Source organism: Ornithodoros turicata, chromosome 2 (assembly GCF_037126465.1).
Source record: "Ornithodoros turicata isolate Travis chromosome 2, ASM3712646v1, whole genome shotgun sequence".
NCBI classification, from domain to species: Eukaryota; Metazoa; Arthropoda; class Arachnida; order Ixodida; family Argasidae; genus Ornithodoros; species Ornithodoros turicata.
Window position 1 is genome coordinate 53931208 of NC_088202.1, and position 22369 is coordinate 53953576.

General features: G+C 46.1%; 1 protein-coding gene across 2 annotated transcripts in view; it reads left to right on the forward strand.

Moving 5' to 3' along the window:
* Positions 1–22369, forward strand: part of LOC135385411 (uncharacterized) — a 144533-nt gene that overhangs the window by 31429 nt on the left and 90735 nt on the right. For both annotated transcript variants that reach the window (XM_064614713.1, XM_064614712.1), the window contains one exon: positions 19616–19716. The gene's annotated coding sequence lies outside the window, so the exon portion shown is untranslated. The remainder of the gene's footprint in view (positions 1–19615; positions 19717–22369) is intronic.

Sequence of the window (22369 nt, forward strand, 5' to 3'; positions counted from 1 at the left end):
AATAATTCTAAGTACTTGAGCAAATATCGATATTGTTCCTCGTCACCTTCTCTCTGCCCAGATATTTGCGTAACACGTCTAGTCCTTATCGAAAGCCCCGAAAACAAAAATCACTTTCGCGGAAACAAGCTGTGTTGCTTGAACGGTCTTCGAGGAACTCCCTCCCCAGATGCAGCCACCTGTTGCTCCACGTTGGATGACGGCCTAGACGCTCTGCGCCTCATTAGTGACTACTTACCCGTGAGTCAGGTATCGATGCCCTGTTAGAAAGTATACCTCCTCGCTTCGTGCGACTTCTCAGTTGGGTTTTTTTAGTGAATGATGCTGGGCAGGAATACTAAGTGGTGGAAGGGTCGCTGCGAACGGTCGAGTGAAGCGCCCGAGTGTGCGTGGGGCGTTTTTCTCAACGCCCCCCGATTGTCAAACAATGGGATGGCCGACCTCTTGATTCACAGTATTCCGGTGCTTGACACCGCAGAGAGATGACCGGCATGATACCTTTTCATGGCTGAAATCGTTTAGTTTCATGAAATCTGTGGATGTTGGTGCTGGAATTCTGGGGGGTGAATTGCACTTTTGTTTCGTGCACCTTTAATTGTTTTCCGAGTATTAGAAGCTCCAGCACAAAGCGTCTCCTTATAAGTCTCAAAATGCTTATGCGACCCCGATGTGATCGTCCATATCGTCGTCTAGGAGCTGCAGCCGAAACGTCGTCTGCTTGTCTCAAATGAGGACCTTGCGTAATGTAGCCTTTGTTACTCCTTTTTTCAAGCAAAAAAGGGAAAGAGAAGCACGCTGATTACTGTAGCGTATATTGCAAATATTCACCCTTGTGATGGCCTTGACTGGTCATTGCTGGGTCATACGGTGCTGGTATCTAACGAAGCTGCCTCATATACCAAGCGTATCATAAAGAATAGACCATCAAACATGAACCGTGAGGGACTGGTTCTTCTTTTCTCTTTTTTTCATTGGTCCTGATCGAAGCGAAGCGGAGTAACCGGCAGGTTTTATTACATGACTTTTTCTCCTTTCTTTCTTTGTGTAGTCCATTTTCCTGCATACATTTCAGCTTCGACGCAGGCTTTATCTTTCATTGCCGACCGGTCGAATCGTGTTGTACTTTGTCCTAAGGAAACCTTGTATGTACGTAGTTCTTAAAGGTCAAACTTGATTTATTTCTCGCGTGTTCACCGTTCACCTTTACCCCTGGACATTCGTTGGCACATTGATGACAAAAACAACCGAGATGTTGCCCTCTTCGCCCAGAAAGAAACGCAGTGCCTGACACACATTTTTCGATCACTCATTAGCAGGCCTGCACGGTGACGAAACTCTGCCTGCACGACTTCTCCAATGGGTGTCGCAACACTCGAACCGCTGTGGAAGCAGACGACATAGAAATGGCAGACGATGACACTGGGAAAGACAACAGATGGTTGCGTTCACGGGGCGTAAGATGCACTGTTTCTTGTGACGAAACAAACGGACGAGAAGAAAGCGTCCACCCGACGTTCATTCTGCATTGTCGCCGCGGTTGACAGAGAGAGGGGCACGTCAGCTGTTGTGACATCGTTGTGGGTCATCGGCTCCTGCGATCATGCGCCGCGGCAGATGCACCAACACGTGGCTCCATTTTACCCGCTCGCTGTGTTAGGAGCGATGCGGAAATGTGCGGTTCTGTGGCACGGATGTTTCCGTGGTGGCAAAATGGGTGAGTGATGGGCATTTTTTGGGCGTCCACATTACCGTATGCGTAGATGTTCGAACAGGAATGTTGAAGGCTACGTATGTTCGGAGAATTTTTGTCCCCGTCCGTAAATGTTGTTCTCGTCTGCTGGAATAATTTTAGGGCACAGTATTGTTCAATAAACGAAGATTTCGTGTTGCGTTGCTTCAAAATTAGGGATGTGCTTCTCGTATAGATATCTCGTGCTTCGCCGTTAGACTCGTCTAGCGCACGTGCACGTCAAACTACCTAACTTGCCATTCCTTATTCCTGCTCTACGCCCATTGTTTAGCGATCGTGTCGCAGATTGAGTGCGGCATTGTAAACGGACAAACGAACTATGCTAAGCGTCGGCCATGGATTGTTGAAGGGCCTTTTTCTGCGCAGCCTGTGACTCACTGAAGCCAGATTGCGCGAACGAGAGTAGAGGAAATTAAAGTGCGACGCTCGTGGAGAAATGCAAATATCCTCGCTTCCACCCATGCGCCCCCGTGGGCAAAATATTTACGACAGAAGGTGGACTGGTCTACAGGAGGAATGGGCCTGTTTGGATTGGAAGGCGCATCCCGCTCTTACCGCTTTCGGTGAAGTTGGTGGCATATTTCGACGCTTGTACAAACCTAAATTGTATAGCTATGGGCAGTTGAGCCTCTGTATGCAATAAGGGGATAAGACGAAAAATCCCAAACCGAGAATACTGCAAGTGAACAATTGGTAAAGTAATTGCTGATGAGTTTTCTAGAACAACGCAAATACGAAATGTGTAACATATATGCGTGTGTCTACTCTACATGCATGTCCCGTTAGCATTGCTTCTGGGAGTAATAGCAGAAATTAAACAAAACCCGGGAGCATGACATATCCCCTTTTTCTATATAACACCGAACGCACAGGGTTTTCGTGCAGGAAAAACAGTTTTCACGAGTCGGACTTTCATGGTGACGCCAGGACGGGCGAAGTTATCTTTGTGCAGTGGAGCAGCCTTGATCGTGATTATCGTGCTGCCAAACGAGCACAATCTTGAAAATAATGATCTGTATGGCCAGCAAAATATGACTTATTAGCATAGTGCACACGTTTTTTCGATTACAACGCTCAGTAGCACTACTGACATAGTCACGTGAGGTAGGGAGAACGTGTTTTTCGAGTGGGAGTCGAAGTTCTTTTTCGCATCGTAGCAAAATTTAAGCTACACCATTTGTATGCGTGTATAGAAAAGGGGCCTGATCTGACTGTCCATCCCATTGACATGCATGCATTTCCCGTTTCTTTCCCTCCTATAGCCGGTCAATAAATTGCAATACGGTCCTAAATTCTTTTTTTTTAGGCAGGTACATACTGGTATGTAGATGTCATTGCAACAAAAATACTAAAATGGGGTTAATTCGACTTATCCCCTTATTGCATACAGAGGTTCAATTAAGGTGTGGAGCGTATATAAGATAAAAAAGATATGCTAGGTGCTTCTAAAATCAATAATTCTGCCCCCCAAAATATGTATTTTCATTTGAACTTCAAATCTGCGAATTATCTCTTTCCGAAAAGTATCCTCGGTGTGAATTATTTCATCGTATTTCGCTGTAAATCTTGTTTTAAAACTCAGTTTGGAGAGAGTTCTTCGCTCAGTAAGAATTGTGTGTGTGTGTGGGGGGGGGGGGGGATAGGTGTCACGTGCTGTTGTTCGCACATCTGCCACGATGTACAATCTCGTGGACCAACTTGACAGGTTTCGCTCCGTGGTCGATTCCCATGAACCCGTTTGGTGAGCTCCCGCCAACCGTCGAGATAGTGTGGGTTGACGGAGAAGCTTATGATCCGAGAGAGCACCGATGCGAGCGAGTTGGTTTAGATCAGGACGCGGAAAGAAGACAGGACGTGTGGAGTTCCGTCCCGTCTTCTTTCCGCGTCATGGCTATATACGTTTGAGAAACTTAGTTCCTGTGAATGCAGCCACAGAGCCGCTGTTGTGCCGGACGTGTCGACCGAGTTGAACCTTGCAGTGAAACCTCAAATACGAATGTATGATGAACGAAGCAGTATAAAGGCAATCGAGCTGCTGGATACGTAAAACGGGCAACATTCCTTGGAAGTTGGACGACACACGCAAAAATGAAGTGGGCGCAGAACACGCAAAAAAGAAAAAAAAAAGAAAAGAAAGAAGGGCAATGAAGCTGAGTTTCTGTGGCCATGCACTACGTTGCCGTATGTGTCGTCCAAGTTCTCCTCAAACTCAAGGAAATGTTGCCCATTTCACGAATGTATATGTGTCGGTCTATATATTAGGCGTGGCTACAATTTTGCCAATTTTCGAGTCAGACGTGCATCGCGTTACTTTTTAGACTGATGACGCACAAGTGCGCGTTTCTCTGTACGTGGTAGTGCATACGAAACGAGCTTGAATTATTTGCGACTAACTTCACACGTCTAACGTTAAGTAAAGAGCCTCGAGACGAGAGCCGCAGATATTTCGAACAGAGGCTGTTCTTCTTCTGGGCACCGTCCTCATCATTGGCATCGTAATTTAAAGGGTTAGGGATGACGTGTTAGGGTTTCATTGGTGTTGTAGGTGCAGTAGCATGCGTCCCCACGTCTCCATTTTTTTTCTTTATCACACCACCATCACCAGCATGCGTGGATGGAAAAAAATGAACTGGGCTTTTACGACTGAGGTTCGCTCTGTCCTCACTTCGCGTCCGCGCTCGTTTTATCCTCACGGGTTCGTTGGATTTTCTACCTTTCTACGTTCACACGTGTAATACCCCTGTCACACGAACTAATTTAGTGTCACTTCCAACAAGTGACAGTTGCACTTATACCCTTGTCACCGCTTCATCGTCACAATGTAAGTGTTGTTGTTGTTATAACCTTGTCACTAAGGTGTCTTAACCGCGGTTCCGCTTAACTGCCGTTACCCGACCAAACCGCGGTTATCGTGAAACACGGTTTGTTGCTGCCACACGGCAGTGAGGTTTGTGACATGATAGCGGTGACAACGTGATTGGGACGCAAGCGCCAGGTATATTTTGATTACGCTGTATATCATGAAAAGAGAAGCGCATAATGGTATAATTACGAAGCTTTAACAATCATTAAATACACGGTACGCACATGATTATGTGCGGGAAATGTCACACGGGCAGCGCTAACCGCGGTTAGGGCAACCGTCCATTTCTTCGGTTACCTCGCGAAACCGAGGTGGCCAAGCTCGGTTTCCGTTTGGTCGGTCGTATGACCGCGGCGAACCTAGCGCTCCCCGTGTGAGACGGGCATTAGTGTCATTCGTGTACTGTGACATAGCATCTTCTAGTGACACTCGGCAGAAAGTGCTCTAACGGTTTAATGAGTTCCCCAAACTCACTTCACTTCGGTGATCGAGTGCGGAGCCTCGACGGCAGGCTTTGTAGGTACAGGTAGAAATCCTATTGAGAAAAAGCGAGGGGCTCCCACACCACAATATTTTTAAACAAGTATTTTCTACAGTTTGTTTATTTTATTTTGGTACAGTGTGACATTTTTCCAAAAAGAAAGAAAAGGAAGTGATTACTCTCGTTAACAGCCTGTAAGAACTTCGCGGTCTCAGCGATACGGCGGCTTTTTTTTTTTTTTTTTTTTTGCACATGTTTGATGCCAGTTTGCTTTATGTTGGAAGAAAATTTGCAGGAAGTGTTTCTAAATCAAAGAAAAACATCCTCACACGAAGGTATCGTGGCGCACAGCTAAAAATTTTGCCGCCGTTTATTCTTATCTGTCGTAATTGCCATCATCGCTTAAGCCGTGTATAGCAAGCACGTAGTGAATGTGACATTCGCTTGGTTGGATTGCACTTCACGAAAATGACACTAAATTAGTCCGTGTGACAGCGGTATAAGTCTGTTATCACGTTCCGGGTCGATCATGCCGAATGCTATACTTTCTTTCATTTCCTCTACTTCTTATTGTGTTTTCAAGAAGTCAGCCACGAATCTATGGCTTACTATTCTTTAGGCCTGTGTGTGACGTCGTCAGCTCGTTAGTGTACCATGTTTATCGTTTCCACTCTCTCGCAGCCTCGTTAATGCTCGAAGAGCGCACACTCCTTTCGTTTTTTTTTTTCTTCTCGTAAATGAGGAGTGTGGATGTTTACTACTATAAATGCGGACACCAGTGGGTGAACATCGTCATTTGGAAGCAATTTTCCTTTTAGGCACACTGTTGCTGCGCTTTCAGTTGCAAACCGATAGACTGAGAAGGAACTCGGAGCTTCACCCATGGCCCACTACAACAAGTCGGTATCTCGCAACATGCACCATTATTTTAGGTTCGTCTTTGGCCAGTGATGAAGCACGAAGCCCCTGACCTTTGAGTAGTGTGTCCCGTAAGGTACTTGTCTTATGCACCCGTAAGGTGAAGAAGAGACGTGTGTCGCCATACTAATTTCCTTTCAGTATGAACTTTCAAAAGGACGTGTACACCAACACAGAAATAGCACTTGCGGATAATCAGAATGAGTGGTGGAGTAGCACGTTCTCCTTTTTTTTTTTTCTTTTTTTGCATGTGTTTTCCCCGTTTGCCACATGGTTTGGTAACTGTCGCTGTCGAATGCTGCACGTAGCTCTCGAAAGTCTGTGTATCGAAACTGCACACGGGCTGTTTCTGTACACATGTTGACTCAACTCTTCTTCATTTATTCGTTTATTTATTTTTGTTTGTTTTTTCTGAACCGAGGGGAGTGTCGTGTGTTGACGGGTGATAGTTAAAACGATAGATAAACGAGTGATAGTGTAACGTGTATCGGAGGGTTTATTAAACATTCTGATCAATTAAAACGAATGCATTCTGCCTTTCCCGTGTCTGTAAGTTTGTGATGAGATGTGATGTGATAAAAATGTGAAAAAAAGGGGGGATCTGAGTTACGACAAAGTCGAACTGGCTATATTCCAGTATGCATACACACAAAGTACAAACAGATGAGAGGGTTAAAATGATGAGTTTGTGTTCACCTGGTTCAGCCAAGGAGTTTAGGCAGCGATGGGCAGTACTTGAAGTACCATGTACTCAAGTACTACTTTAAATACATATCGGAATGCTTGTACATAACTTTGAGTACATTTCCAATTGTGTACTTTGTACTGGACTTTAAGTACCTTCGTCTAGCACTTTTGCATCAAGTACGTAAGTACCCCAATGGAATTGCAAAGACAAAAACAAAGAACAAGAAAAAGAACAAGAAACTGATGCAAGAATGAATAAATCAGGAAATAAAAATATTTTCCTCTACACAGCCGACTGCATAAGTAGCTGTAAATGGAAATTATGCCATCTGTTGCAGTCCATACTCATGGGTGAACACTAACTGGCTCGGCTTCAGAATTAGCATTTGAAGTAAAAAAATGCTCACATTGCTTATATTGCATTGTTTACATTTAGGAAATAAAAAAAAGAGCACTTTAGCAAATTCTGTAACCGCCAAACGGTGGCACGTGGGGCTATGCAAACTAACGTTGCAATACGTAAGAGCGACAACCCTGCGAGAGAAAAAAAAAGAGGTATATGGAGTAGACGCATTCACACACAGTTCCTTGGTCCTTTCTTCTTCTTTTTTCTTTTTGTGCACTTGCACATACATTGCATGTTTCCCGTCTTTAAGATGTGCTAACTTGCCTATCTTACTGCCCTATAACTCTGTTGCAATGTACTTGACAAGTACTCCGTACTGTGCTTCAAGTACCATTGATGCCAGGTAGTTCGTACTTTACTTTAAGTACAGTTTCGGGTGCTTTGCCCATCACTGAGTTCAGGGAAGATCCCCCTTCGCATACGATATAGTTCAATACTACTACTTTCATCTTCACTACTATTTCACTTCATCTTCTACTACTTTCATCTTTAATACTATAGTTCAAAGAAGTGTGGGCTAGACGTAGTTCCACTGGCAACGGGCATTTAGGAATTCATGTAGGTACTTCATTTTCCCTTAGTGCACGTTCAGGGTGAGATGCATGTGTTCTGTTCGACATTCACACTGGTATTTATTACGATTGTCGTTGATGTGTTAACTTCGCACGAGGAGCCACTCATGTGCTGAGTGAAACGTTGACGCGAAGGCAAAATACATTGAGCCGTTTCTTCTGAACACATTGACGAAAGTGATTATGTCGCGGGAAAGTGGGAAAATGTGAACGGAGTCCGTTCGTGGCGGAAGGTCAACGGAGGTCAACGACGTTCCGGAAATATGCCATACAGCACCAGAGATCCTCGCCGCATCCCATCGTGCGGTCTTCCAATTATTTAAGTGGTACTTCGGTAACTTCGGGTTTCTCTTCCCTTCCCGAACAATTTTTAATTGCCGGTGTGGGCGTGTTTAGGCTGGCCCCATACGACGTCTCTTAATTGTTGCGGTAAAATGAGACGCACCACGATGGGGTGGGAAGATTATTGATTCCATTTGTGTGTGTGTGTGAAAACCGTGTAGTAAGACCCACCGTGTGTTTGGCTTATTGTGCTTCTCGCGTGTCAACGCTTAGTCTAGGCGTCCTGCTCTGGAGCGACGGAGTGTCAGTGACACCCGCATGGCGTTGCGCTCCGTAGGAATCACACTACGCCCAGCTAGAGATGCATAGTTTCGGGACATTTTGAGCTGCTGAGGGTGTCTACCAGCCTGGAAAACCGAGAATTATCAGGGAATGTGCTAAAAAGCAGCTGAAGCCAGGCAAAATAGCCGGCAAGTGCCGTGACGATGCGCAGCGAATCACGAGTGGTGATTAGTTGTTGGGCGGCCACGCTGCAGCAACGTTACCGCGAGTAAGCAGCAAGCTCCGAGGCAGAAAAGTAATCCAGCCTCAATGATACTCAATAAGTGATCTGTTTTTATGAGGGATTTGTATCAAAACATAGCAGCAGGCACCGAGTTCCCTTTGGTTTTGGTCAGGGAATTCGCTTGAAACAGTTTGTGGAAACCTGGACAAGTCTGGGAATTTGAAGACTGCAATTAGGTAGACGCCCTGGCTGCTGAAAAAAGAAAAGGAAGTGTTATTTATTCGTGCTTTCTTTGAAAAAATCGAGAAAAACGAAACTTTCACTCTAGCCCGGCTTAGATTGATTAGCAAAACATTACAGAAGACAACAACTTCATTTTATGATGATGAATGGGGAGTTTCATCGCCAGAGGCGGTACTCTACCCCATTGCTGGTGGTGATGTGGGGACTGTGTAGTTTTTAGTTCGGCATAGTTTTGACTTTGAAGAACGGCGTTCTCTGACTTTCGTTTCAGGAAGACGAAGAAAAAAGAAGTGGATAAACTAACTTTTTCAGTTTGTTCGGTTATCTTTTAGGAGAAAAATCTTCCCGGGAAGAGCACCGCAAAGGGTACTGCCCCGACGACAGTTTTATAGGCCGCGCAGTCAAAGACACGGTCCACCCGGGGGGAGGACCGCGTTATCAAGGGGCCCGTCTCCCCTTTGCATCCCTCCACCGCGTACGCTTATTTGAAGGGAGACCACTCAAAAATGCGAAACGGACCAACTCATGTTAAAAAAAGAAAAGAAATGTAAGCGTAATAATTGACTACATGGACTAAACAGGCAACTTTTGCGGTGGCCTCGTTTATGCATTGATATATTGCCAAAACTTCATATTTTTTATTTTTGGGATTGTAAATTTTGGGCACTTTTTCCGACGCAGAGGAAAAGACACCTTGTTTTTTACATATTTTTAGTTCATTTTGTTTTGTATTTTCGAGACCTTGGATCTTTACGGCCAATTCGTAGCGTGGAGCAGCCTCGAGACTTAGGTTCATTCTGCTGGTGATAATGGTGACTAGAAAGCATAGGTGGGGAGTAACGCGTTACAAAGTAGTGCGTTACCGGTAACGCGTTACATTCGAGTAGTGAAATATGGTAACGCATTACAATTGGGAGAAAAGTAATGAGTAACGTAACGTCATTACATTTTTGACAACTAACGCGTAACGGCGTTATGCGTTACTGCGTGTTCGGGAACTTGAAAACTTGGGCGAGGACCGTGCCTGCAGAATCCGGGAAAATCCCGGATTTTTTTCTATTCATCTTCAACAATGACAAGAAGGTCACATCGACACCCACGAAGAACGCAAAAGAAGGGTTGTTGACCTACCCTGGTTGAGGTGTCACCTTTGTTTACCACCTCTGTTTTTCACTCCCTCTGGTATTTTTCGGACGAATGGGGCAAAAGCGGCAGAAAAATAGCCTCTACGCTCTGAACAAGTAACAAAGTACCAAGGAATTGGCTGTTGGGATTTGTACTGTATGAGATAAAAGGTCACCGTCTCTATCAACCTTTACAAGGAGCACTCACAGGTCATTAGGCGTCCTCTCAGCCCAACGGGCGAAGCTCACCGATGAAAATTTTGAACATCAACTACTTCTGCGTTGCAATAAATCATACATGTAAGTTGTGTTCATGCGTGACCCTTGTTTGTGCCCAACATTGCTTGTATTGATTTGAGGAATGCACTTATGTGACTCAACCAAAAATTGTACATATTATAAGGATAACTGGTGAAGTAATGCAAAAGTAACGGCGTTAGTAACGCGTTACCTACTACCGCAACAGTAACGAATAACGTAACGCGTTACTTTTCGAAAAAGTAGTGAGTAACGGTAGTGCACTACAAAATAAAAGTAACTTCCCCACCTATGCTAGAAAGTGATAATATTAATTGGGAAAACAAGGTTTACACCGCTAAGATTGTTTGGCTGCAGGTTGCCTACTGTCATAATGAGATACGCGTCATGGGGCCAGTGAGTTACAGCCCTGTGGCCTGTATAGTATTCCGTAGCCTGGGGCTTCATGTCTTGCTGCTCTTAGGGGGCGACACCTGATTGTGCAGCGTGAGTCCTTAGTTTTTCATTCCACCCAATGTTCCTCCATCCACCTCCCTTCTTTCTTGTGTACCCTCTACACGAGGCCATTGTCGGCAATTATACGTAAAGCTGATATATCGTAACTGTAATAATGGGCCCTTCCCCAATTTCTTGAGAGCAGCATAGCAGCCTAGATACAGCTTTGCAGGTGGGTGACATGGCCAGGCAGACGTTCTGCCGAAGAGTGCACGTATACAACTAGTACTAGATCACGAGTTATCTAAAATCCGTTAACTTCTTAAGCAGTTTTGGGGGAAATGTGGAATAGCGAAATACGAGCCAGTCATTATTTAAAGCCACCTTTCCTTTTCTTCTTTCCTCTTTTCTTCTTTCTCTGTTTTTTCTTCTTTTCCTTTCTTGTTCTTCTCTTTTTTATTTTTTCGTTTCCTTTTTCTTCTTTTGTTTCCTTTTTTAATATTGAAACTAGCAACTACGTTGAAATAGCCATCGCCAAATTTTATGTAAATGAGCCGATACCGGAACCAGGAGCACCGAGCGCAGAAAACGCGCGCAGAAGACGCGAACCTTCAGCTTCCGTAGCTTATCTGGGCATTCTAGTTCATTATATCTGGGCCGCAGATCAGCGCCTAGTTCAATCAGCTCGATCGCTCCAAAACAGGTGGCCCTCTGACGTGCAACGAGTGTTGTTCTCCACGCACTTGAGATACGCGCTATTTTGGTTTCCGCTTATTTGCACAACGAAATTTGACCATGGATATTTCACCGGAGGAGTTGCTCGTTCCCGGATCTTGACAGATAAGGTGGCTTGAAATTATGACTGGCTCCAATTCTGCTATCTCACATTTCCCCGAGAACCTCTAATTAAAAAAAAGGTATTTAATGGATCTTTGGTGGTTAGTTATCTAGTGGTTATTTAATCTCTTCTGCAGAATGTCCGCCTGGCCGTAATCCACCTGCAAAATCTGCATCTCAAAGCTTTTTCGTTTCTTTTTCTTTTTTTTTTGTAACAAAATATATATAACGGATAAAAATAAACACCCTGTATGACGCTATTCTTGGAAGTGAAAAATAACTTCGCCTTAGCTAGAACCAAAAAAATCTCTCCCTCCGCGGTGATTGCATAATCGAAAATCGCGCCGCTTAAATTTCCGTCCCACAGTGCTTCCGCCTTTTTAAGTTTTCTGTTTGGATTGGGTGCGGATGCCTTTAAAGCAAAGAGCGTCTCTCTTCAAACAGATGAACTAATGGCAAATGTGTACAAGGTATTAAATTCTCACACGGTGCCTCCCTTTCACCGCCTTTCCAATTCGTGCTTTCTTAGTTTTTGCTTCTCCACAGTGTATGCACACTTAACACTCTCTGCGTGGGTACCGAGAATCTCACACAATCCTCTTTTTGTCTATTTTGTATCCGTGTGTTGTCACGGATGTCTCTCATGCAAGTAACCGACCCGTGTCTGCTGTATATTGCTCATGATCGCGACGTGCTGTAGTGCACGGGATTGATTTACCTAATATACAGGGTGTTTCACCTAAAGTGATAAAAAAATCCAACTGGCGACGTACTCGCCTGAGGATTGTGGGACTTTCGGGAATTACCTTCTGGAAACTTTTGCCACAATTGAGGAAGACTTGTAACAATTTTTAATAGCGGGAAATTCATTTTTTCAATTGAACTTTGAAAACCGCCGAGCGAATCTAACTTTTTTTTAAACATAAATATGAAGTCCTCCACGGAAAACCGCAGACCGACAAAAACTGTGCAGAATATCGTAACAGAAACAGTAGAAAAATAAAATAGTAAAAATTCCGCTTGGCCCCGTCTGCCTGATTGTCGCAAAGAAGAGAGTGCGAAATGTGCGTATAGGAGAGGTTAGTGTCCCTGCGATGATTTGTTTTGTCTTTGTGGTAAGACGGTTGTCAGCAGCATCAAGGTCAAAGCTGGGGAAAGAAACGTAAAACAAAAGGCGAGAACACTTCATCACTCCACGTACCTTCCGTGCGCTCTCCTCTGCGACAATCAAGCAGGCGGGGCAAAAGCAGAATAATTTTTTTCCCGACTATTTCCGTTGCGAAACTGTGCATATAGCTATTGTTGGGTATCTGGTTATCTTTGGAGGACTTCATATTTCTGTACAAAAAAAAAAGAAGAAAAAGTGAGGTTCGCTTGGCAATTTTCAAGGTTCAATTGAAAAAAATAATTAAATTTCCCTGAATTAAAAATTGTCCAAAGCCTTTCTAAATGGCGGCAAAAGTTTCCAGAAGGTAACTGTCGAAAATTCTCCGTCGAGTACGTCGCCAGTTAAATTTTATCACTCTATCATTTCTTATTTTATATATGTCCGTGTCTCCTATTTGTTGAACTGTACCCAGCGTAACAAGATTGTAGTACGCTGAAGGATTAGGGAGTCGGGAAGCCATGAGCACCCTCAGATTCCTTTTTTCCGTAACGCTGTCAACCAATCAGCTATCACCGTAGCTACAGCTGATTGGCTGATATAGCGACACGGATAAGGAATCTGAGGGTGCTCACGGTTTCCTAAAACTCCCTAATAATTCATATTGCTGAAACCCCCAAGACTAGCAACTACGAAAACGGACACACACTGAAAAAGTGTGTCTGTTTTCATAGTTCCCTAGTCTCCGGAATTTTAGTAATATGAATTCTAATTACCCGCTCACCTGCTTTTTAGCAATTGTTTCATTGAATGAATAATGCTATGTAAACATCACATTCACTGTGAACATATTGCGAGGGAGATGATGACCTGGTGCCGAAAGCGCGAGTTGGATTAACAGTTCGTGCTTGGCGTCTAGCCTACGCGTTGCTCGGCTGCGCTTCTCTCTCCCTCCCTCCCTCCTCTCCCCCTTAACAATACGCTATGAAAGTGCGTCTCTGCGTGATCTCAGTGAGAGGGAAGATGGAGGGCGCCGCCTTACCCAATGGGGCTTCCCGAGTGGAGTAACCGGGAGAGGAGATATGCGCAGAACGCTCGGTTACTTGCAGAGCGTATATTAGCTTCTAGCTTCTGTTAGCACATAGACTTTACCAGCAGCATGGCCGGTCGGTTAGAAGCATGTTCGCCCGTCGGTGGTAGCCAAGGTCATGCTGAAGACCGGGGAGGGGGGGGGGGGTCGATTATTGCTACCAACACCGGCTGTGCTGTCAGAGGTTTTCCCTGGGTTTTCCGACAGACTTTCCAGACGAATGTCGGTACAGTTTCCCTTGAGTTCGGCCCAGGACTTATACTAGCCCTTTTCTTGTCCCCTCTCCAACAGTTTACACCTGTGCGCCGTCCGTGGCGACAGTTGCTTCGCGGCACTAACGCGGAATAAAAGAGACAGGATGCAGAGTTCGTTGTAGTACCTAATCAATGTACCCTTTGCGCTTGTCGTTTGAATCCGCCAGGGGATACATGCTAACCATAACGACTTCCAGAGGGTGACGATCACCTAGAAACTGATTTTTTATTTCCTCCATTGAGCGCTGCCTGACTGTCTCCATCATAAAGCCCCCTCCTGTCATGCTGCAGCATGAGTATCTCAATATTTTTAGAAATGGTGAAACCAAAGAAATGGAAACTTTCGCTGTAAGTCAGCTGCCTCCCACGACGTCGGACGTTTACCTCACAGATCTGCCCTTCCAGGGTTGTGTTATCTAACTTATCTTACCTAGTTGTTGATTCCTCATAACGGAAGGTCATCGCTGTACACAAAAGCGGCGGCCTCTTCAGCTCGAGTACCATAACACGCTCTAAAGCGGGGCTGATAAGAAAGTAATTTCGAGTTCGCGTTTCCCGTTCTGATAGCCCTCAACGACCGCATTAAGTGAGGCAATGCGTAAACGCCTCGACGCACTCGCTAACTGAAACCTTACACCCGGGGGTTAATTTAATTCGACCTATAAAAGGTATGGGCCGAAAATCGAGGGTTCCACCACGACCAAAGAGCCCGCTCCTTTCGTAACGTCTTTGAACTGATAAAACGCTATCTTGGGGTGGCGGTTCCCGCAACTGTTTCCACTGCTCAAGATGTGTGTCGTCTGGTTGGAGGACTCTATTTTTGCAGACGACACCTGGTTGACGAGGGCTTCGGATCGAGAATGAATTTAGAAGGCTATAGTAGTATACGGAAGTATCAAATCCAAGCTCAGTAATATGACATCATCCACTTCAAAGGAATGGCGCTGTTTGGGATTATCGCGTTCTCGGAACCGCTACCGTAAATGCTAATGCCTGCCGATCTGCTAACTAGCTATTTAGAAGGACGCGGTGTTGGGTTATTTTTTAGAGGTTGTAAAGAAAGTTCGAAACAGCTCACCTGGCTGGTAATTTATGCGAGGGTGATAAGAATAATTACATATATATAAGGGTAGAGGGATAATAATACACGGTCTGTTGTTCGAAATCTGCAGACGGGAATAAAGTGAAGAGCGCCATTATTGAATATGAGCCGTGTTTTGTGTCTCGTAGTTGGCGTCTGTTGTTTGTGGCGACAAAGGGATTTGAAATGTTGGGTGGCGCAAAACCTTGCATAACATCACCAGAATGCCGAAAATTGCGTGAATGCGGAATGGAATGTAATCTTTTTATTTTTCGTTCCGCTCCCATCTTTAGAGACAGCGATATGTGTGTGCGAACGCTAATGCGTGTTCCCTGAAGCACAGATACGGTTTCGCTGTCAAACTAAAGAAAAATATAATAGCGATCTTCATTCTGTCCGTCTTACCGTGTGCTCAGACGTGGTGTGACTACAGTGTGGATAATAAATTCCGAAGCTGGAAGCACAATATTTGCGCAGGTCACATTCCGATCAAGATGGACCTCGGCGCGTCTGCAGGAACGTTGAGGAAGTTATCGAGTGCCGTCCTCAGTAGATTTGCCCGTGCACTACGAAAGAGCAGCGTTGAGGGCAGTAACACGCGCCAGAAGCACTACCGCAGCTGCTGAGGACACAGCTGAGGAATCTCCTCGGCGTTTGTGCAAGCGAGCCGTGGATTTCGGAAGCGTTCCTCCTCTCCAGTTCCTTTCTTGCTCGGGGTTTGGCCATACCACGAAAACCGGCCTGTGGTAAACCGCCGATTAAGGCTGACTCATTTCTGCCATTATCGCGAAGTGCGACCATTTTTCATCGGAGCCAAGGAGCACGTCTCTTCCGGCACTAAACGGCGTTGCGACACTCTTGTCGGTAACGGCATCCACGTGACCTGGACTACGCGCGCTGTGGCGCAACGGTTCATTGGGGCAGGGTTACGTTTGTTTTCCTTTTACAGACTGCGAAACTGGGGGCGGCTTACGTTTTTATTAATCGCGCATTTATCTTCTAGCGGGGGCAGAGGAAACGGGTACAAAAGACGTCGCCCTCACAACGTGACCAGAGTGATGATGATTCGTTTAAGAAGGCGGCCGCTAACGGTGTTGAAATCGTGGGCCGTGGGCTCGTCGTGTGATACGTTCTCTTCCTTAAATACCTTCCTGATGGAGTTTTCGTCAGGTGCTCGGAGCGGCGTGATTTCGGCGAAGGAACACGATGGCGGAAGTTGTGATGGGGCGGACGATACACACGGGCTGTTTCGTGCGTCGCTTTTATCGCTAGTTGCGACGGTTGTAAACGGATACCGTGCGGCTTCATTCTTCGGAAATGAGGTCGACTTTGTGGTCTTTTGTATGGATACGTGCGCTTCCGAAAGATGGACAAACATGGCACGCGAGAAGATCTGATAGCAACTTTTCAGGAATTCGAGGGAACGATTGTTGTGGGAGTCTGTCCTGACAGTTTTGGAAACATTGTTCTTCCATCGTCAAAGATATGCGCCGCGTCGGAGTACGTGAGGCTTTAGTCGACTTCCGTTCATTGGACCGTAGCGAACAAACTGTGAACTGCGAGAATTAGCGAAAGCTACAAACTGAAACGACATACATAAGCCTCCAACGCCCAAGACAGTTATTTTAAACTATGGGAAAACGTGGTGACGATGGGGTTCGAACCTAGACCCCTCTGTGCTTGATGCCCCCCTGTCCCCCCACTCCTTCCTGCTATCCTTTCTTCATCTGTACTCCGCTCATAGCCACAGTTGCTTCGTAGCGCTAACACGGAATAATAAAAAAAAAAAAATGGGGGATTCCACTGGTCGTTTTCGTGCACAGCGCAGTGCAGTGCGGTGTGGTGTAGGGTTCAGTATAGCAACGAACGGGTGGACCAATGGAACGCGACGACCGTTGCACCGAAGCAGGCAGTGTGCGATTTTCTGCACTACAACCCACCACCTACTAGATTATAACGACCATGTCATAGGCACCCCTTCCCAGCGCCGCATTTGGAAGCTAGCGGTGGCGCTACTCATCGGCTGGTTATTGCTTCCTCCGTTTCTACAATGCAATGTACTTCAGCTTACCTTATGGTATTTTTGTACAAGCGGTGATGTCCCACGGGAGAAGCTTCTTTCTAAAGTTGATTATAATTATTTTACGCGTTTTCATAGGAGCTGTTGCTGTCGTCTGCTACGGTAACCGTATGTCCGTTTCTGCGCGTTCAAAATTTAAATTTCCATTGTCGAATCATGATGTAGATCTCGCGGGCCGATTTGTAGCGCTCCTAGAGGATCGCGTGGACGGGCTCCTCGTAGGGGTTGCCGATTATCGGAATCTGTCCAATCTGCCGAAAGCCGTAAGCTCTGCGTCGCTATCGTGAGAGGTCCTATCGTAGTAACGTTGTAGCTGGCTATGAGGATGATTTTGTTGTTGGTGGTGGTGGTGATGGTGAAAGGGTTCGCCGTTGTCGGCCACACAGATGTGGGCAACGTCATGACTGACGCCCTGGGGAATGTGCGTCCTGGGCCGACTTCTAAGGGAACTGTGCCGACATATGTCGAAAGCGTCTGAGGATGATTTTGAAGCCCTCTACAATCGCTTATTAACCAATTACAGCGAAAGCGTAGTGCTTGTGAAGTTCAATGAAAAGCCCCATAAGAGATGAACGCAGGAAGAACAGAACGTCCCACGAACAGTCGAATTGGTTGGTTGACGGCGTGTTAGTTACCGAGCGTTCTGCCTGCCGGTGTGGCGGAAGACAAGTTGCACTGGGAGGCAGGACCGGCAAGAAGGGGTAGGGGGGACGGGAATGAAGCCCCGCGCCTCTTCACGGGCCCGCCCGACCCAGTGCCCGACGGTTGCCAACACCAGGAGACGTGAGGAGGGCGACCGGGCAGGACTCCGTAGTCTTGTATCCCGGGGTCCGCCGTAATTTCTCTCACCGGAACTGCTGGGAGGACAGTGCGCCCTAGGCCCCCTTCATAGGGAACCTTACCAACATCTGAGGGGAACCCATGGAAAACAACCAGACAGCGCAGTCGGGTCACCTCTCAATTTCGATGTGGAAGGCGATGGTCTTAGCCACTATGCCACGGTGGTAAGGATACCAAGCCCTAGGATGGCTAACATTTCCTAACCCTTAATGAAGAAGGTGAATTCGGCGAATTGGGAAGGGACATGTTGGTCATTCGGCCAATCGAACCAGCACATTTGGAGGTCAAGTGATTACGGCTGTCTCCCGGCCTTCAATGCATTCGGCGAGTTGGGATTCGGCAGATTGGGAGGACACGGTTATAATCTAGTAGGTCAGGCCACTACCACCAGCTGAATTCGCCATCGGGGGAGCGCCATGCTGGCGTGGCAACCTGACCGGAAATCAGGCGGGTCTAGGTTCAGAATCTGAGCGTCAGTACCTTCTTCCCGAGTTATTTGAAACTTTCCGTGATGTCAGAGACGCACGTGTTTCGGTATTCGCAGTGCTGATTCTTTGTACGCGGCTATTACCCGCCTTTGCTGTTACACCCGGAGGGCAGGATCACATCGATGCAAATAACCGCCTTTACATTTATGGGGCATAACCTCTTTAAGATTTATCCGGTAGCTTTGTGCTGCTAACACCCTTTGTTCGCCGAGAAAGGTGACAAGTTAGAAAAACGCGAGAGAACTGGTACCGTACAACGGAGGATCGAGGCCTTTAGTCTGAGGAACAGATACAAACGAAGGCCGGAGACGACTTCATTCATTTCGCCTATATGTAATACACGGCCGTGTAATCCTTAAACACCCTTTATTCGAGCGAATGAGTTCTTCGCCCGACCCACGTAATCCGGGGCTTTATCCAGCGTCGAACCAGTTATAACAAAATGTGTTTCACAGCAGGTGATGTCGCAATTGGCGGCTAAATTCTACTGGTGTCTCTTTGGCAATGTTCCAGAGAGCGCCACTGTCGAGTCTTAATGACCCGATATAGGACGTGGCGGGGTGCCCAGGATATATGTATTTACACGCACACAGCGATGTTTTCGAATGTCCCCAAGGCAAGTCCTCACTGAGTGTTTCGTAATTTGGATGACCTTGACAGAACGTTACATGCCAAACCTGCTTATACGACGCTACAAGGGTACCGTCGTTGAGTGCGTTGCAAAATAACGCTAATCCCGAATACAGCGTGCATGCACGAACATACGGGCATTTGAACGATCACTGAATGCCATGGCCATTGAACATTTTGAGTACCATTGACGCTGTACCGCTGCCCACACGGGCCGGTCCAATGCTCCTTGAGAGATTGACGCGTTGCACGCCGGATGGCGCGTTTTTGTACGACCATGCGTGGTGTGGACACCGTGCCGGATCGTGATGTTGAAAGTAGAAAAGTAAATGTATGAATGGAAGCCAGATCTAATAACTACACAACTGTTACTACTGAAGTTCCAGGGAACTTATCGCCTTTCATCACGAGGCTGCCATCGGCAGTTTTCGAGAACCCTTGACAGTTTCATTGGCGTTTTACGAACCTCCATCGAGTCGAGGGTTACCATCCGAGTTCATGCCAATTCAAAGCCGTGTAGCAGCGCCTGATACCATTCAGTTCAATCGTCATTCATTTCAAGAATCGCTGAAACGCCCTTTTGACAGCAGTATCAGCTCTTGTATAGAGTTAATGATTCCTGTTGACATATAATTAAATTGCGATTACGTTCTTCGGTATTTATGAGAGTATCCTTTATCTTCCAGGCAGGATTTACCCCCTGGATTACCTTCCGGTGCTATTATGACCAACCAGCATTTTGTAAGGCTCAACAGCAGCCTTTGCACCATGACCTTTTACGTATAAGGTATGTATGCACTTATTGGTCGTCTATCACACTTTCTACGCGAACGAAACTTTTCAAACTTGAATGGGCTGTCTCACTCCAACGTGCAAGTGGCAGGGGTCACAAGTCGTCCGCAACTTTGCACGGAGAACGATACAGTCTGCTGTTCTACAGTTCACCGGCGCGCCGCTGCGATAAAAACGGAAAGATTCTTGTGTTTCGCATTTAGTAGGGATGGGCCAACCGAATCCGCGAATCCTAGGCAGGGATTCGGGATTCGGGAATCTGAATTTCAATGCCCAAAACGGCGAATCGAATCTTTCGAGTCCACCAACCACTTTTGTTTGTTTCTTCTTAAAATAGACGATTTCAGAAATTGCATGGATGGCCCGCCAGAGAGCGCCGTGTTGGGAATGCCCCACTGCACCTTGGGATTTAGTTTTCGTGAGTCAGACAGAAGAAGAGCGCAAACGGTTTCGGTTTTCCCTCCTCCCTTCGAGCAACAGGCAGGCAAGCACAAATGCAAACCATTTCCCACGACGCATTGCGCGATGCGCGTGACTTGGGCGACGAAGGGCCCCCGTGCGGAACACAAGGGCAATATCTGAAATCGCCTACCCGATTGGCCTGCGGAACGCGGGCCCATTAATTAACGATGAAAGCCCCAGTCTCAGAACATCAGTTCTCCCATTAATTAAAACCTTCAGCTGTGTTTCCTTGTTTGTTTAGACCGCTCTGGACTGGAAGAGTTCAGGCAGGAACTCTTACATTACAAGTTGAACAGTGACATGGTTTTCTATTTTGATTGTTTCTTAGTTGTATGGAAAGAATTTAACTCGAGAAAGTTTATGTATTTGCTGTAGTCGATGAACGTGTTAAGTAAAAAACTTACATTTAAGAAAAAGTATATGGGTATGTTTCCTCCTGAGAGTGAACTATTATTTAATTTGATTTTCGTTAAACAAAGATAACAAATTCTCATGAAATCAAACAACTCAGGAAAAGTTTATTTGTCCTTAAATATAGTCTGCCTTGGCTAGCTTTCGTTGTATCAAATTCTGCTTTAAACCACTTTTCAGTCGAAGTGTTTTTCCCCTGGCTTTTGCAACTCTTTGTTAAGAAAGGATTGTGAAGAAATTGCATTTGAGCCTTATTGTGAAGGGGATCATTGTTTCATTCCCCACATCACCACCAGCAACGGGATAGAGTATCGCCTGTGGCGATGAAACTCGCCAGTCATCATCTTCAAAGAAAGTTGCTGTTTGATTCGGAAGGTTCGAGATTCGTAAGATTCGTGGATTCGCAGCAAATTCCTTGGATTCGGAAAATTCTGGATTCGTTCCATCTGAACTATTTAGTCAAGTTCGCTAATTGTGCGACCTGAAGATACGTTATACGAGTAGAGCGCTGTGCCATATACAGATTACCAATAAAGGAAAGGAAGTATTAAACGTGCATAGTTAAAAGATGAATGCTCCGGCAGCCACGTAGTGATACAAGTACAAAATCAGTTAGCTACAGTCAGCAGAAGTGGACAAAATGGACTGTTTGTAAGAGTTAAGCTATTTAGGCCAGGGCCGTCAAATACCTCTAGCCTATGTTAATCGAAGCGTAGAGGCCGTAACGCTGACGCCAATCGAGTTTGGACTGTACCGCATGTCCAGTATCGGTGCTTCTACATCGTACGCGCTGAAGAGAACTGGTTCCGTCTTTTGGGTAGCGTCACAACGTACGAGGGCAAGCAAAACGCTACTTGTGTAAACAGCGGCAACAAAGCGCTAACGCGAAAACAACTTGAGCGATTTCGCACGCCTCTCCGCTAAACTGGCACGATGACAGCCGTGAGATATAACTCTTTTCAGGCAACTGCCCTCGAAACAGTAAAATGAGTCTCTCTCTTTCTCTCTCTCCGTACCGTCCACTGTTTTCGCTTTGTACTTGCTATTGCGGTAGTTTTGTCTTCCCCGCGGTAACCCTGACGTGGTGACGGAACCTGAGAACAAATATGAAGTGAATGCCCTTGCCAGCTGTGTGTACACACTTCTCCCGAAGGAAAGGAAGAAATAATTACTGTACGAAACAAAGCATGGGTGTGACTGGCGTCGTGAAGTCTGCTTTTCGGGCTCTTTTCTTTTTTTCTTATTTCTTTTTCTCCTTGCCAGCGGGAACCTTGTACTGCCCCTCTGAACGCCCAAAAAGAGCGACGAGCAGAGGCAGGTGTTTTCGGCGTACAGTTGATTTCTCTCCCTTCAGTTATGTGTGTTTTCGTTGCTGCGTGTCCCTTTTTATGAACGATTCTTTCCCTCGAAAGTATACGCGTACCACGTGCGGGAGTTGTCGCTGACACCTCGGGCACTGAGAGTTGAAAGACGGGCGGGTTGGCATGGTTCCAAATTCGCCACAAAACGCCGCAACTAAGTTACGTACCGGAGACAATAACGAAAAAAGCGGATGGTGTAGGGTTCCGGAAAGTTGCGTCTGCATGTTCCGTTTGACACCCTCGCGTTGCGACGCATCTTGATATTTTTATTGGACAATTAAATATTGAACGAAGATAATTATACCTAGAACAACCACGTGCCCCAAGTGGCGTCAAACCTTACCGGTGCATCATGCGTTGCTTGCCTTCCGGACGATCGAACTTTTGGTGGCGCACGACGACGCATTCAATCGA